At 47.9% G+C, this 18,052-nt stretch overlaps 1 long non-coding RNA gene across 1 annotated transcript; it reads left to right on the top strand.

Moving 5' to 3' along the window:
• The first annotated feature begins 11,333 nt into the window (after window positions 1-11,333).
• LOC129160174 (uncharacterized) lies at window positions 11,334-17,067 on the top strand. Its single transcript, XR_008561116.2, has 3 exons — window positions 11,334-11,522; window positions 13,124-13,244; window positions 16,720-17,067. It is a non-coding gene; the product is annotated as an uncharacterized lncRNA (long non-coding RNA).
• The last annotated feature ends 985 nt before the right edge of the window (window positions 17,068-18,052 follow it).

Below are 18,052 nucleotides of genomic sequence, written 5' to 3'. Positions count from 1 at the left end.
TCATCAGGATCATGTCTGCAATGGCGACTGAAAGAACTCACCTCAGAAGGATTCACTGGCAGCTGTGGGGCGGTGGGGTCCGGCTGCGAGCCTCTGACAGGTGTGCTTGTCTGGAGAAAAAACACATAATGCAATCATCGTGAAGCTGTGTCAGAGGGTGACAGCGTAGGACAACCGAGGCCAGGTTCAGTTAAACAACGGCGACTGAAGAAACTCACAGCAAATGGAGGAGGTTCCACCGGCAGCTGTGGGGCGGTGGGGTCCGGCTGGGAGCCTCTGACAGGTGTGCTTGTCTGGAGAAAAAACACATAATGCAATCGTCGTGAAGCTGTGTCGGAGGGTGACAGCGTAGGACAACCGAGGCCAGGTTCAGTTAAACAACGGCGACTGAAGAAACTCACAGCAAATGGAGGAGGTTCCACCGGCAGCTGTGGGGCGGTGGGGTCCGGCTGGGAGCCTCTGACAGGTGTGCTTGTCTGGAGAAAAAAACACACAATGCAATCGTCGTGAAGCTGTGTCGGAGGGTGACAGTGTAGGACAACCGAGGCCAGGTTCAGTTAAACAACGGCGAATGAAAGAACTCAAAGCAAATGGAGGAGGTTCCACCGGCAGCTTGGGGCGGTGGGGTCCGGCTGGGAGCCTCTGACAGGTGTGCTTTGCTGGAGAAAGAACAAATAATGCAATCGTCATAAAGCTGTGAGGAAGTGTCACAGCGCTCAACAACGCACATCCGTTCAGAGTGCGAATGAACTTACACCAGAAGGGTCGTGTTCTCCTTCGTCCTCCGGAGACTCGGAGCTACCGCTCTCCCGGTAGCTCACGTGCCCTTCTGACTCCTGTGTGCTGCTGCCACTCGTATCCCGGCGCCGCCGCCGCAAAGCCTTCCTCGCCGGAGGGAGGTCAGTCAGGCCGGAGGTGTCCTCTGTTCCTGGATCCGTCCGGGACTCCAAGGACACATTGGAAGGAGCCGGGTCCTCCTGGGTGTCCGTGGCCTGTTCAAACATGCCCCGCAAGGCGGCACACTTTCCCGGGTCCAGGACGACGGCGTAGAATTTGTCCGCCATCCGGACGTCGTGGCACATGGCCGCCGAGATCATTTCCCGGACCTGCCTTTCCTTTGCCTGAAGCCGTGAAGCAAAGAAGAGACGTATGAAAATGCAGTGAGTATTTTTGTCTTTAGTCCAGCAAAGAACTTGTTAGCTGGGGTTCTTTAAGAGCTGTTCTACACACAGTGCGACATAAAGAGTGACCCGTCAATGCCAGTAAACAACTCACATGTGACGCTATGGCGGTCCGCGGGTCAGTAAATGTGAGCTTCCCCGAGAGCCCCATCTCCTCCCACGCCGCCTGCATATACCGCACCAAGTTTTTGTTTGGCTGCGCCGTTGCCCCAAAGAAGAACAAGTCTCCCTGGGCCTTCAGCTGCCTTCTTACGGCCAGCCACCTCTCCATCCAGGAGAACTCCTCTGGATGGAGGAAGACCTGGGCGTATCCAAAAAACCTATTGGTCTTGTGTTCCGCAATCTGCAACAGAGGACACCTTTGCATTAAACTTGCGAGAAACAAAGCCCAAAGCAAAGACAAAGGAGTGTTTTTCTACTCACGTTGACGACAAAACCGGGGCTGCCCTCCTTGGCATTTTTGCGGGCATTCATCACCTCCGTGACGGTCATATTGGTGATGACGCCCGTCCTGTGACCGTATATGGAGGCGATGAATGCCGCCAAGTAGCCAAAGAACCGGTAACGAAACTTGACGTTGGTGGGTTGGGCCTCCAGCAGTTCTGTGAAGATCAAACACAAGTGAGCTCCGTTTAACATCTCCACTCGACAGAACCCGTCACCTATCGTTACATCCTCCAAAGCATAAACATCAACGATTCTTACCCAGCAGCTCAGGGATGGTGTCCCGGCAGCGCTGCCGGCAGAGCTTGAGGTCGGCCACCGAGACGACCCACAGCTGTTTGGCCTCCTTGACCCTCATTTGGTGTACGCTGACATCTCTCAGGAGTGGAGAGATACATTGAAGGACTGCCCGCAGCACTGCCGTGACCTGGGCCCCCTTGAGCCGGCAATGAGGTGGCGGCGTCTCCTTGAAATACCTTAGGAATGAATACACATTCCTAAGGTAGAAGGTGATGGTGGTGACCTTATTGCCGCACCTCTTTAGGTGACCGGCCCACCTGAAGAGAACACAATAGAAATAGCTCAACACTTATGTTTTTCTTTGTGATTTTGGCTAACTGCAGGTGATGTACACATACTCCGCAATGCGCCCCGTCCGCGTCAGGAAGCTCCAATCCCACAGACGGTCGGCCCCCACCGCCATGAAATTCAGGAACCTCCTGACGTGCATCACCTTGGAGGCCACATTGTCCATTTGTTTAGTGGACTTATGTGTGCCTCGAAGGAAAGCCCGGTAGTTGTCCAGGAACTCTTCTGTGGAGAAATGTTCACATAGCAGTTAATGAATCCTTGGGAAGAACATTCATCAAGACGTGAGGTAAACAGACATATGAAAAACTAACCCATCCGCGGGGAGAAGCCAGACAGAAGCGAGGCGGGGTTCCGGCGAGACGTCTTCTTTCTCGGCGGCCGGGACTCCTTGGGGGACGGCTCGGGGGACTCCTCCGGTGGCGGGCGGCCACCTGTGTGGTGGGTTTTACGTGCCCTCTTCTTGGGCGGAGGAGAGTCTGCTTCTTGCCTCCGGCCAGAGGAGGGGACCACGCTGGATTGACTCGCGGCGACCGGGGGTGTCTTCACCTTGGATGGGCGGCGGGACGGTGGTGGTGGTGGAGATGATGGTGGGGAGGGTGTTGGGGACAACCGCAGGCTCGCTGTCGGTGGTGACGGTGAGGGGTCGCAGGGCGATGGTGATCGGCGGGAGGGTGGTGGCGATCGGCGGGAGGGTGGTGGCGATGGGGAGGAGGATGCTGACGAAGACGACGACGCCGGCGAGGAAAGGGGCGATGGCCCGAAGGGTTTCACTCTGGCCTCTCGAATCCGCCCGGGCCGCGGTTCTCCGGCACGCTTGGAGGACGGGCGTGGATGGGATTGGCGGGAGGTCAATGGTGACTGGCGGGAGGGTAGTGGTGATGGGCGGGAGGGTGGCGGCGAAGCGGAGGAGGGTGCCGACGACGCAGGCGAGGAAGGTGTGGCCACGCTTCTTCGGACCTCCCTCTGCCGAGTACGCCCGGACCGCGGTTCTCCGGCCCGCATGGAGGGCGGGCGTCTCCCGGCCGCGTGAGGACGTCCTCCCGGCCGCTGCTGTGGTCCACGGGAGGTGGAGGGACGAACCTCCTCCTCCGGTACAGGGAGGTTTTTGGTTATTTTCTTTAAAAAAAAGAAAAGAAAAAGAAACAAAATGGTTATTACATGTCAATGTCACTGTCCACTTTATAAATGTAGCACATTTACAGCAGTCAGAGACAGCACAAAGTGCTGTACATCAGAAAAAATTCAATGATAAAACACGTGGTTTAAAGTAGCAACTTGATCACGTGCTTGCTGAGTATTATTTCATGAGTTAAATAGAATTTATAAGCATGTGTCACTCACTTTCCCAGTCCTCCGCTCGAACCTGGAGACCTTCCGGCGGTAGAGGCGGAAGGTCTTCCGCAGGTTGTCCAGCTGCCGCTTGACACCCTCGTATTTGCGTACGAGGGTGTTGCAGCCCCGGCAGCTGGCCTGCGGTTCCGCCTCCTCGTCGGACCAGGCGTCCAGTTCCTCGTCCTCCTCCTGGTCCAAGTGGCTGACCATTGGAGGATGAGGTGCCATGGCCCTGAGGTCTGCCAGCTGGCGGACGGTCACCCTCTTCTGGACACACAGAACAGCCCAGTCCAGCTGCTCCTTGGTTAGCTCCGGGTGGCACGTCTCCAGGTGTTGGTCGCCCCTGGACGACCGGTACCGGCAGCCAGAGACGGGGCAGGGCTCGTACCTGTAAAACACACGTTTGTTGGCCAACTTCAGGAGAAGCTGACGCTCTTCTGGGTTGGCAACGTGGTGTGATCTCTTCAGGTGGTGTGGCAGCGCCGCAAACGGGCGGCCACACATGGGGCAGTTGACGTACTGGGATACCATTGTAACGACGAGGTCAGTGTGACGACGAGGTCAGTGTGTCTAAGGACGGGAAATAGAAGAAAGTGTTTATTTTTGACCCTAGTGTGAAGCTACACAAAGTCACAGAAGTCTCCTTGTCCAGTAAATGCTTTGTTCCACACCAAATCCTGTGTAAACACTGGTGTGTGCTCATGTCAAGCTGTCATAAATGTAATAACACAGTGTAACAGCTAACCTGTTGAGCTTACTGCAAGGAACTACAACTTTAACATGACAAAGACTACAAAATGACACCCTCTAGTGGCTAAAAACCTTTGCTTCAAGAGAACTTCCAGCACAGCTTATTAAAAGCTTCAAACACTTTTGGACATGTTATGCATTGTAGTCATTTATATATATACAACCTGTAGTTTATCTGTGTGTTGTGCTGCTAAAGTCTTCCCATTTATTAAATGAGATTGATTTGCACTCATTTCATGGTGAGAAAAGGTGGATTTTGCCACTCTGTTGAGCTTACTGCAAGGAAATACAACTTTAACATGCCAAAAACTACAAAATGACAACTTCATGCACATGTTCTATTCACTGTTCACACTAAAATTGCACTTTAAACCATTTAGTTATTACAGAGAAACGTGGACACGATGCTTACCTGTAGATGAACTCTAAGAAAGAGGTCTGGTGCTGGTGACTGGGCGGAGATAACCACAAAGCGCGCGACAACTGAGTCAATGCCGGTGACTGGGCGGAGCTGAGAAGCGCGCGACAACTGAGCCAATTGAACGGGACACGGATGTCAGCTGGGAGCACACAACAACAGCGCGGATGTGACGGGAAATGCTGCTCACCTGCGCTCATTAAACGGGACACGACAAGAGGACGGAGCCAAGCGTGAACCACCTGTGTGCACGGAGATGGTGGTGAGCTTTGCGCAGACAGCAAGCCATTAGCAGATAGTCTAGTGGTATGATCATTGAAATCTACACATGTGTTGATGGACAGAAGGCTCCTGGACACTGCACAATCATTTGGAACGATCTGATTGCTCCCCAGGCTCAGCTAAACGCGCGTCTGTGACAGCAGCTTTGCGCAGGAGTTCACGTGACCAAAACACAGCACAGACACGGGGTAAAACCATCACCACTGCATGACTGTCACACCTGAGTAGGAGATCAGAAGCATCCTTTAAGGATTAAACCCCGTGAAACATGGATGGACCTGCTGGAAGACTGGGAGGACTGGGAGAGGAAGCTCTGCACCAGTTAACCCATTAAACCTTGATGCTAATCGTGCAGCATCTCAGGTGAGTGTTGGCTCAAATCTATTTAAAAGCTAAGCCTCAGCTGATGCTTGTGCAAACAAACAACTAAAAGCTCCTCTTTGGGTCCACAGTAACACACTTTGGATGACTTCACCTCCTCCAGCCAGCCAAACCTAATGGGAAGGATCATCTTGGCGTGCAGAGGTCAGCTAGACTGCCCTAGAGGTAATGCAACAGCTGTAAAACTAGGATGTGTCTTTGGGGGGACTAAAAATGAATCCTTTTTAACTGGAACGGTCATTTCAGCACCTACGGTTTAGAAGAAAATGATTTTAAAGTGACCGGAGCTAAAAAATTAAAGGGGCAATAGGTTGGAATTTTTTTTGTTCGATTGGCTTCAAATTTGTACTGCACTTTCAGGTGTGCCACAGATGACACTTGTCCAAATATGAGGCTGATTGCACTTGTTTAACAGGCAAAGCTCAAGCACAGTGTCTCAAACAGTCTCCTCTTGTTACAGGACTCAACTGGCTGCAGAAACACGGTGACTCCCAAGCGGAGTAAACATTTTTCCTTCAAATCCGTCCACATGTCATGAAAGGAGTCATGTCTCTCTAAGTCCAAACCAGCCTCCTCCATATCCTCTCGTGTGTGTGTGTGTGTGTGTGTGTGTGTGTGTGTGTGTGTGTGTGTGTGTGTGTGTGTGTGTGTGTGTGTGTGTGTGTGTGTGTGACATTGTAGCGATCCAAAGCCGTGGAAATAAGTTCTGACTGGGACAGTACACAGGAGCAGCTCCCTGCTGACCAGAACCTCTATTGGACTCGTCTTTGTCAGCTGGCACAAGAGTTTGTTCAGCTGCTCATGCAGCATCTGTGCTCCTGGCTGCAGTCGTGTACATCACAAGGTGAGAAATTGAATGTGACACCTTAGTGAGAAGTCAGGTCTGTTTTATTGTACTCAAAATAATGGTGTGCTACTTACAATCCATAAATGGCGTCCAAAGAATGTATAATTTTTAAATGGCAGCTGTAATAAAGTGGTTGTACATTCAAAATCTCACATTGTTCTGTTTACATTTGTGTGAAAACAAGGTCCAATCAGGCTGAAACATAACATGAAGGTAGAATCTATTGAGTTGTAAGTGATCTGCACGTTTCATGATGATAGCACATTCCTAAGGGGGTCAGATGATGTCACAAAGGTCACCAGGCCTGGTGTGACTTGAAGGACGGTTTCCAAAAACAGCTTTGGAGGCTCATAACTTGGCTTCTGAATGTCTTAGAGAGGTCAGGTTTGTTTTAAAATACTCTGCTTACCAGCCCCTATCACCAGCAGAAGGAATGGAGTCATTATCACTTATGGTTTTTAAGTGGCCCCCAGAATTATGTCGCACAAAGCACAATTTCACATAATTTTGGTTCCATTTGTGTGAAAACAAGGTCCAATCAGGCTGAAACATGCCAGGAAGGTAGAATCCAATGAGTTGTAAGTGATATGAACTTTTCATGATGATAGCACCTTCCTAAGGGGGTCAAACCTTGGCCCAAAGGTCACCGGGCATGGTGTCACATAAAGACACATGTCTGGATACACCTTTGGAGGCTCATAACTTGGCTTCTGAATGTCCTAGAGAGGTAAGGTTTGTTTTAAAATACTCCAATTAATGGTCTCTATCTGGAACAGAAGGAATTGAGTCATTAGCACTTATGGTTTTTAAACAGCACCCTGAAATATGTCGCACAAAGCACATTTTCACATAATGTTGGTTCCTTTTGTGTGAAAACAAGGTCCAATCAGGCTGAAACATGCCAGGAAGGTAGAATCAAATGAGTTGTAAGTGATATGAACTTTTCATGATGATAGCACATTCCTAAGGGGGTCAGATGATGTCACAAAGCTCACCGGATCACTTCTGCCTTAAAGACAAATGTCCGGATACACCTTTGGAGGCTCATAACTTGGCTTCTGAAGGTCCTAGAGAGGTCAGGTTTGTTTTAAAATACTCTGCTTACCAGCCCCTATCACCAGCAGAAGGAATGGAGTCATTAGCACCTATGGTTTTTAAATGGCACCCTGAAATATGTCGCACAAAGCACATTTTCACATAATGTTGGTTCCTTTTGTGTGAAAACAAGGTCCAATCAGGCTGAAACATGCCAGGAAGGTAGAATCAAATGAGTTGTAAGTGATATGAACTTTTCATGATGATAGCACATTCCTAAGGGGGTCAGATGATGTCACAAAGCTCACCGGATCACTTCTGCCTTAAAGACAAATGTCCGGATACACCTTTGGAGGCTCATAACTTGGCTTCTGAAGGTCCTAGAGAGGTCAGGTTTGTTTTAAAATACTCTGCTTACCAGCCCCTATCACCAGTAGAAGGAATGGAGTCATTAGCACCTATGGTTTTTAAATGGCACCCTGAAATATGTCGCACAAAGCACATTTTCACATAATGTTGGTTCCTTTTGTGTGAAAACAAGGTCCAATCTGGCTGAAACACAACGGGAAGGTAGAATCTGTTGACTTGTAAGTTATCTGTACATTTCATGATGATAGCACATTCCTAAGGGGGTCAGATGATGTCACAAAGGTCACCGGATCACTTCTGCCTTAAAGACAAATGTCAGGATACACCTTTGGAGGCTCATAACTTGGCTTCTGAATGTCCTAGAGAGGTCAGGTTGGTTTTAAATTACTCTGCTTACCAGCCCCTATCACCAGCAGAAGGAATGGAGTCATTAGCACCTATGGTTTTTAAATGGCACCCAGAGATATGTCGCACCAAGCACAATTTCACATATTTCTGGTTGCATATCTGTGATACAAGCTCCAATCTGTCTGAAATTAACACATGATGGACCTGTGAGGTCAAGGAGCACACAGTATCAGTATCAAGCCTGGAGGTTGAAGAGAACCCTGTTTTCAGCTGAAATCCATCATCTTTTCTGACCTCTGACCCAGAACAGCACCAGAACAACGAGCTACGGCTACCAAACTGCCTGAGCTAGCTCTGGGTGACGGCTGCATGCCAAATCGACGTTTGTTTGGTGAAAATCGGTTGAGAAATGCCACTTTGCCGAGCACATGGCAGAAAAGGCGGGAAAAAGGAGGGAAAACTGCCCTCCGGCTCCAAACGGACGCTTAGCACGATGCGACCGGCACGAATTCGAAATCTATGGTTCGGGCCAGTGCTGGGATGCACCAGAAGAGTTTTCGGGCGCCTCGGATCAACGATGGCCGAACGGCGGCCAAAAAGGGTCTAAAAATCGTGGTTTCGGGCCTAGGGTTTTGCTGGTTGCTTTTAATTAATTAAAAATAGTTAAATTCCACGTAGGGACATGAAATTCACATATGTTGTACATAAGGACTTGCCGAATCATAATATTTTAGCTGCGTCACGCTACGTCACTCACTGACCAAGTTCGGCCACTAGGGGGCGCAGTCGAAAAAATTTTTCACTCTCTGGTTTGGAAGTCCGGTACGAGCGCAAAAATCTACTCGCCTTTTCGATAGCCCTCACGGCGCTAGAATTGCGCCATTGCAAATCTGCAAAAATCGCGCTTTTTGGGGGGCTATATCTCCGGAACCACAAAATATTTTGACATCGAACCACCTCGGGTGGACTCGTGTTTGGCCCACGAACCACATATCCGAAGATGGCGCCGCTGGCGCCAGCAGAACTTTTTTTTTTCCACTTTTCAACAGCAAAACACAAGTCCTCTTTCAGGCGTTACGTCTAAGAGGGCATTTTTTGGCCAAACTCAGATACGACCTTTTTTTTTTCATTTTTGACAGCAGATTATGATTGCTTGGCACCACGGGGACCACCTCTCCAAAAACGGGACGGATCGGGCGTTCCCTTGAGGAGCTGTGGCCAAAAAAGAGCGTGACCTCTGGTGACCTAGGGTTCAGAACAGCACCAAAACAACAAGCTACGGCTACCAAACTGCCTGGGCTAGCTCGGGGTGACGGCGGCATGCCAAATTGATGTCTGTTTTGTTAAAATCGGTTTAGAAATGCCACTTTGCCGAGCACATGGCAAAAATGGGAAGGAAAACTGCCCTCCGGCCCCAAACGGACGCTTAACACGATGCGATCGGCACGAAATCGACTTATGTGGTAGCTGTCAGCTATTTAAGGAAACAGTGCAAGTTTCAAGTCTTTAGGTTGAGCAGAACCCTGTTTTTCAGCTCCAAAACAGCCCAAATCCATCATTTTCTCTGCTTGTACCAAGAGGCTGTGAACCTTGACCCTTCTGAATAAGCCAGCAACTTGAAAACTGCATATGTTGTAGATGTCAGCTATTTAAAGAAACATTCTCAGTTTCAAGTCTCTAGGTTGAGGAGAACCCTGTTTTTCAGCCCCAAAACAGCCCAAATCCATCATTTTCTCTGACCTCTGACCCAGAACAGCACCGGAACAACGAGCTACGGCTACCAAACTGCCTGGGCTAGATCGGGGTGACGGCGGCATGCCAAATTGATGTTTGTTTGGTGAAAATCCGTTGAGAAATGCCACTTTGCCGAGCACATGGCAGAAATGGAGGGAAAACTGCCCTCCGGCCCCAAAGGGACGCTTAACACGATGCGACCGGCACAAATTCGAAATCTGTGGTTTGGACCAGTGCTGAGATGCACCAAAAGAATTTTCGTGCGCCTCGGACCAACGTGGGCCGAACGGCGGCCAAAAAGGGGCTCAAGTGGCAGAAGGCCGCAAATGAAGCCTGAGCTAAATTTTCACACTTTTGGGCCGCCGTTTGAATTCGGTTTGGCGTAGCCGCACGAAATTTGGGGTGGTGCATTCCGGCTACCATCTCATCGACGCACGTCGAAATCGATGCCGTCGGACCTTTTCGAGGGCCCTTACGGGACGCATGTCCAAGCAGATATAGTCAGGTGTCTGGTTACACCTTTGTGGGCTTATAACTTGGCTTCTGAATATCCTAGAGAGGTCAGGCTGGTTTTAAAATACTCCAACGAATGGTTTGTATCTAGAACAGAAGGAATGGAGTTGATAGGATGTACAGTTTTTAAATGGCACCCAGACCTATGTTGCACCAAGCACAATTTCACATTATTATGGGTCCAGTTCTCTGAAAAAAGCTTCAATCAGGCTGAAACATCACAGGAAGGTAGAATCTATTGAGTTGTAAATGAATCATGTGTTTCATGATGATAGCACATTCCTTAGGGGGCCAAATGTTGTCACAAAGGTCATTGGATCACTTCTTCTTTAAAGGCGTAGTTCGTAACACACATTTGTGGGCTTATAACTTGGCTTCTGAATATCCTAGAGAGGTCATGTTGGTTTTAAAATGCTCCAATTAAGAGCCCCTACTACCACAAAAAGGAATGGAGTCATAAGCTCTTATGGTCTTTAAATGGCACCCAGAATTATGTTTCACAAAGCACAATTTCACATATTTCTGGGTCCATTTGTGTAAAAACAAGGTCCAATCAGGCTGAAACATCACATGAACGTATAGTCTATGGAGTTGTAAGTGATCTGAACGTTTCCCTAAGAGGGTCATCTTATCATATAAAAGCAGTTCTGAATTACATCTCAATCTGTGTGTTAATGAAACCAGGCTACAGGGTTCAGAAAAAGGTCTGTGTGTAAAATGTGTGTGTGTGACTTGACTCCTGATCTCCTGATGTCATAAATAATGAGTGTGTTTCACTAATCTCCTATTCATGGCAAATATATGTTGTAGTTTTAGCCTTTTACTGACTTTTATGGAGTGGTCCAGGATGTGATAAGAGTTTCAGGGACACCCATGTCTGGAAATTGTTTATGGTTGACGTCCTTTGATCTGAGCTGGAGAAGAGGAAGGAAGGGGGGGAGACCTCCCCCATCTGACTGATGACCCACAAAGAAGAAGGGAGCTGGGAGGAGTCTCAAGGCCGGAGAATGCTTCCGAGGCGGGAGTTGTCATGGAGACGAAGATGGGGCAGAAGGAGGGTGTAGTGAAGCGATAAAAGAGGGGGGCCCAGTTGGTTCGGGGCTTTTGGCTTTTTTTGAGGAGTTCTGGGGGAGTTCTGAGAGAGTCTGTACCTGTTCGGTGTTTTTGACCCGCTGCGTCGGGAATTTGGAATATTTTTTCTTCATCATCTAAAATTAAACTTTTGTTCCTTTTTATAAGGAGCTTTAAAACGGATCTCCTGCCTGGGGTCTCCTTGGTGTCGCGTATCCGCAGAAAGGTGAGGTGCTGGTTACTTTAATCCCACTCCAAGAGGGATTAGCTTAGAGTCTTTAACCTGGGCATAGTATAAGCTGCAGGTGACTGAGGTGTGCTTGGGTTCGAACAGAGTCTTCCTTTGAGGTGTTAGAAGTGTGTGTGCCAGGATCTAAATCTAGGTTAATGATGATCGCTGATCAGTTCATATTAGTGTGCAGGTCAACTGGATAATCACGCTCACGCATAAATAGAAGTACAAGTCAACCCTGAGACGTAGTGTTTATTAAAGAGTCAGCTAGTTTGGGAAGATGGCTTGTAACAGAACCATTCTACATAATAATCTGGAATATTAATTTTAACAAATTAATAACCAAATGTTGGAGAGATAAGAAGACTCAAAGGTTGTTTTCATCGATAAACTGACGATCATATCCGTTTGTCTGTGTTTCAGTTCAATGAAAAGGCAAGTTTGAATTTTAAGAGATTTATTCCTTCAATTTAAACTAACGATTTGAAATGACAATCATAGGAAAAACGATCCACATTGGCAACCTTTTTGGACAATCTTTAACAGTTGATAATTGAAGCTTGCTCAAATAGACCTTGTGTTGGATGTGCTAAGATTGAGGATGATGGAATTATGAATGCGTGCATGCAGGTGTCTGAGATTGCTTCAGGGAGAGGGAAGGTGAACTGAGTGAAAAATGATGTTTTGCAATTAAACTTCAGTTCTTATTAGAAAAACAGCATCAGAACGCTATCTGGTCGTGTTCTGCCTCACCGCACTTAGGACCCTCTTTTAGATACAGACGTCGAAGGAGGATGTGTTCTCCAGATGACACCTTGGCTGACAGAGAAGACGAAGGTGTGCGACAGTCCAGTCCAGAGTTGACCTTGGTATACGTTGCTTTAGCGTTTCGGCAGATGCGCTTTCTCATGTTTAAATTAACTCAGAAATCAAAAGACTCTGGGACGAGTCTGCGTTAGCGGGTTGCATTTCAGCTATTCTGTCTGGCTTGACAGAAATAGCGTGGTGGGAGAACAGGAGCCTTTCCCCGTGGCGTTCGTTCCGCACTTCAGCTCTCTTTGTTCTGCCTCCTTACCGAAACCACTTCTCTTCCCAAAGCAAACTTGTTGTGCGTCAGAGCAAATGTGTTTTGAAGTTACTGTGGATCTGGACCTGTATGAGCAGGTGTGAAGGTCATCGCTAAACATCTTCAAAAACATTATTTAATTAAGTATACTGATTCATTATAGTTCATTATGATTACCCAAAGCATAACAATCATTCATTTGATTAAAATACATTTATAATGAGCAAAGTGATCAAATGATTATTTAGCATTAATAAAATACAGAAGCTTAAGACTCTGTTTTATTATGACTAGACTGTGTGTGAAGTCCTTCTTCTGGAGCGCAGGTGTTCAGCTGTTGTGGAGTCCTTAGGTCTTAATCTGTGGGTGAAGGTGCTACGTGACCCAGCTTTGACCCAGCCGGGCAAATACGACCTTTGGCACAGAACCCATACTTCCTCACGTTACAGCTGACTATCTAAATATAGAACTTATTTTACACAATCACATTCTGAAATTTAACATCAAACCCTTTTCTGATATCCTGTAGACCATAATTGAGAGCATTCGCTGGCCACAGCCTACATGTGATAGTGATGAGGAGGACGACCCTGTTCCAGTGGATAACATCAGTACAGTCACAGGATTTTTGAGGAAATTCATAGAGGAAGGTAACGGGCTCATCTTTCCTCATGCATTGCATTTTGATTATCATCTTGGTGTGTGTGTGTGTGTGTGTGTGTGTGTGTGTGATGACATATGAAATTAAAATTATGTTGCTAAATTTAGGTGAACATGGCAGACCTACAAGCTCGCTTAATAAAATTGCACATCACATTGTAAGCTTGTAGATTGACCGTTATTATTGATTGAATGTTTCCACATTTGTAATACAAGTCTAATTACTGTTGAGGTCTCACACACTTTTAATGCTGTCTTCTGTAGCATTTGTCCTGCTGTACAGATGTACTCTGTGACCTCATGAGGTTCTGGGTTGGGTGGGAGCAGCCAATGAGTAAACTCTATGTCAAGGTTGTACGCTCAATCTACCCAGTGGCTCACACCTGCTTGTACACATTGGAGCTTCCTGGTCACTACCAGACATATACAACATTCCACCAGGACTTGATGATGGCTCTCAAATCCATCAGCTATGGCTTTGGGAAGGTGTAATGCAAATGTAAGTCATGGTGTTGAAATCTGATACTTGCCAAAATATGCATAGTTGTTCCTGTAATAGATACGAGACTTCAGTTCTGGCTTTGCTCAGCTGTTGGTAAGGTCTTGCACTTGTCCCTTTTAAAAAGTCTGTTTTGTTTAACTGCCATTGTTAAGGCACTTTCAAACTGTGGTACCCTAATGTTTTGAAGCAGGTCCGCTAAAATGTATTTCATTTTTGTACTCTGCAATTCAGGTATGTTAAATACACACTGTTAGTGTGTATTGTATAGTGTATACAACTGACACACCACTAGTTTACTGTTTGTTGAAATGCAATAAAGTTTTGATAAAGACTTTGTCCTGCTGTACATTACTGTTACACCTGATGTCGCGAGCAGAAAGCATACAAAGTTGTGGGTCTGGCCCTCCCATAAATCCCCATAAAAGTGCCAACCGCTTGTCTTTGGCTCTTCTGGATGTCTACCAAAACCAACCTTTTACCTTGTTATTAGTGTTGTTATTGTATTTAATCACATAAACACTAAATACTTACTTAAAATTTTACAAAAGATTATTTTAAATAACGTTTCATTCTAATACTGTATTTTAAATATTGTGTTAAAAATCATTAATATCTTAAAACAAAGCAGCAGTGCTTACAGCATAACCCTGTAATCCTCAACCCTGCCTGTCACTGATGGATTACAACAGGTTTTCTGTTACACATGCTGAAGCGGAAAATGAGAAGTCACACTCTTGACAAGATGTTCAGGCACAAATGTGGATCAGTTCTTTCAATCTAGCAGAGGTTCAGCACTGGGACCCAAAACAAGCCGGTGGGGCAATCAGGAGTGATCAAGCATGATCTGTCTTCTCCCTTTGTCGATCGCCGCTGAACTCCTCTGCGTATCCCCCCCCCCCCCCCCCCCCCCCCCCCGTGTCCTGTCTGGCTGTGAAGCAAACAGAATTAATGTCTGAATGCTGGTGACAAACCTTACAGATTTACTCTCAGGTGGACCATCAAAGCTTCTGCTTTTAATGTCACATCTGATACTATTGATTTTGAATGCTTTTTAATTCCGAACAGACACGGAGACAGAGGTGAAAGACAAAGGAAGAGACGGGGGGGGAATAAAGAGTGATGAACAAGAGTCTGCTTCTAGACCTGCAGAAAGAGAAAAACAATACAACAGGAGCGAGCTCACTGTGTCAACTTGATGAGGAAATATAAAATCAACATTGTTTTACTGAACAATCATGATAATAAATCATAGTGCATTTAGTGCCAACCACAGCCTTAAGACGTGTTGAACGTGCCCAAGTCCATGCTTATGAGAGCACCATGTGAGCACCTGTGTGTGTACCTGCGCTTGTTAATGTAAGGTTTCTCTATAGGAGCATCCAATAGAGAGTGTGAGGGACCATAGATCTGCCCCCCAAAGATGTGTAGGAGATGGAGGGAGCTCCAAGTCCCAGAGTTCCAGGGATCTCCCTGAAGCGCAGTAACACCAGGGAGACTGCAACCAGACAAGCCCCTGCCCCCTCGAGAGGCACAGAGGATTGCTACGAGGGGCCATAACCAGCAGCCAGCAGAGCCCCGGGAGATACCAGCGGCAAGCCCACAGCCTCCCACCCCCAAGCCGGCCGAGCCCAGAACCCAGCGACCCGAGACCCAGGGGTGAACAGCCCCGCCGGGGACCCAGCAGAGCCCAGGGACTCAGATCCCAACAGGCAGCCACCGGGATTGATCAGGCAGATGCCAAAAATCTTAAACTCCCTGACCCGGGAGCCACGAACACTCAGGTAGACCAAGGCACCGCACTCCACACCAAGTGTGGCAGGAGGATGGGAGATGAAGATGTATAGCATCAAAAGAAGTCCGAGGAGAGGGGTGGAGTCCAAGACCCCACCTGACATATACAGTCATACACAGACACAGTCACACACTCCCTCCCTCATGCTCACACATGCACATACAACCAAAGACTTACAAAAATGCACGCTGGACACCCACTCATGCTCTCCATACACACCCTATTCACTCTGGTGCCGGTACTGCTGCACATGGGCTGCAACCATCACCGGTTCCCAGAGTTCGACCCTTCCTGCTGGGGTACTGATGAGCAGGCTCCCCCGCCCAATGCCGAGCAAAGCAACCCACCACCCCAGACCCCAACCAGACGGCCAGATCTCCATCCTAGCCTCCAGCCCCAGGAAGCCAAGGGACAACAGAGGTGTGCTAAGACCCCTAGTCTCCCTCCGCCTCATCCAATATAGTGTTAGTGTGTATTGATGAGGTGTATTCCATGGCTGTGGTGAGCGGGCAGTGCGGGCATCGTCTGGCCTATGCCAGCTGATGCTACCACACCACCCCACTTGCACCCACAGCCCTCTGTGTCTAAGTACAGTTTAAAATTGGAAGTGGGCACCGGCACTTGGGATGAGGCTGAGAAATCCCCCTGCCAAATGCTGTTGAATGTGCTCACTCCCAAGGCCCTAAGTGTGTGTTTGCATGGAATGTTGTTGGTGGAAGTGTTTAAGGTGCAAATAAAATGCAGAAATGGGGTCCTTACCAGCACCCCTTGACTTGTCCACCCCCCAAGGTCCTATGGGCATGTTTGTGTGATGATGTGAGGGAGCAAGAGGAGAAAAATGTGTGGGGATGGGGAGGACTGGCTGGTTGGCCTAAGCCCTCCAGGGAGCCAGCTCCCCCACTGGTCCCAATAGGCACCTCTGTTGCCAAAATGCCACCCAGGAAGGAGGAAAGGAAATAATTATAAAGGTTAAAGAAGAAGAAAGAACTAAAAAGAAAAGGTGATAGGGGTGTGAGGTGGTGAAGAACAGGTGATCCCATCATCCAGAACACAGATTTAGCAGCTATTTAATCCTGACGTGCTCAAACCCAGGGAATCCTGATAAGAATATTAAATGTGTGACCTGATGTTGGGCTAATATAACCAATCTGTCACTCCTCACTCCTTGTAGAGTTTGCTGTCCACACGAAGCTTATCCACCAAGATGACAACCCTTCTAGCATCCTGGATGAACTTTTTGCGCAGCAGGAAGAGGACTCGGCGCCGATCCATGTGTGGCAGTGTGAGTGTCCTGTCACAGTGTCCTGATAAATCATGCACCCTGGCTACTTGGCCAAGGGGATGTCCCACTGGCTGACTGGTAAGAGTGCGTGAGTCTGGGGATCGAATTCCACCCGGGCCCGCATTTCTCCACCTTGCCACATTTGGTGTTGTTGGCGGGATCCATGTAGTATTGTCAAGTAGGTCCATGGATATGAAGTTTGTGGCACCCTGCTCGAGAGCACGAGTACGTGCTTGTGGAAAGAGGGGGGAAGATTTGGCGTCTGGGGATCGAATCCCGCCCAGTCCCTCGTTTCTCCACCTAGAGAATTTGTGACCCAACTTCTCTCTCTATTTTGCCATCTTGTCTCAGGAAATAGAATGATGGGTGTACAGCCGTTCTCTGACCCAAACCCAGCGTTCTACCCCAAAGAGCATCACAAGCTCTTTTAGGTCCATTTCTCTGGTGGGGTTTTTCTTCCCCTCGTGTCAGAGTGAGATGCTGCATCCCACCTGCTATGCCCAGTGCGTGCATTCAGACTCCTAAGTCTTTCGCACAGCTCAGCTGTGCACTTCGCAGCAGCTGTTTGTTCGCTACAGTGATTGTTCCAAAGGGCAACCTCTGTCATCTCAGCGTCTTTCACATTGGCTGTGTGACGTCATCATAAGTGTCTATGCTTCATCTGCCTTGCACACTCCAGTCAGATTAAAAGTACATTCTAATCAGGCAGTTTCTTCCTCTTGCATTGTGAGCTGGAATGTCTGTAGCAGACATATGCATGGCTGCTTCATGGTCTTCACCACCTGTTTTACCTCAGAGATGTGTCCACCAGCCTCCTTACAAATGTGGTGATACGCCCAGTTCAGCTTAACCACAGCTGTCACTGAAAGTTCTTATCAGAAACCTTGCAGTTTCGTTTTTGTCATCCTTGTGTTCTTAAACACCCTCCTTGACATGTCCTTACAATGTCACATTGTGTCCTCTTGATTGTGACAGCTTCTCTCCCACCAGTTGCTAGACAACCTTGGGGTTGATTCTCATCAGCTATATGCTGATCATACGCTGTCGTCATGTCCTCCAGCTGTTCTCTCATGTTTACGCCCGCCGACAGCTGTAGAGGTTTATTAGGTGGAACCTGAGTCCGCTCAGGTTTGGTTCTGAACCAGTGTGGCATTGACTATATCTGGCTCCACCTTTAATCCAATTGGCGATGGCTTAAAGGGTGGGGCTATACGAAATAGAA

Source organism: Nothobranchius furzeri, chromosome 11 (assembly GCF_043380555.1).
Source record: "Nothobranchius furzeri strain GRZ-AD chromosome 11, NfurGRZ-RIMD1, whole genome shotgun sequence".
NCBI classification, from domain to species: domain Eukaryota; kingdom Metazoa; phylum Chordata; class Actinopteri; order Cyprinodontiformes; family Nothobranchiidae; genus Nothobranchius; species Nothobranchius furzeri.
This window is presented reverse-complemented; position numbering and strand designations above follow the sequence as displayed.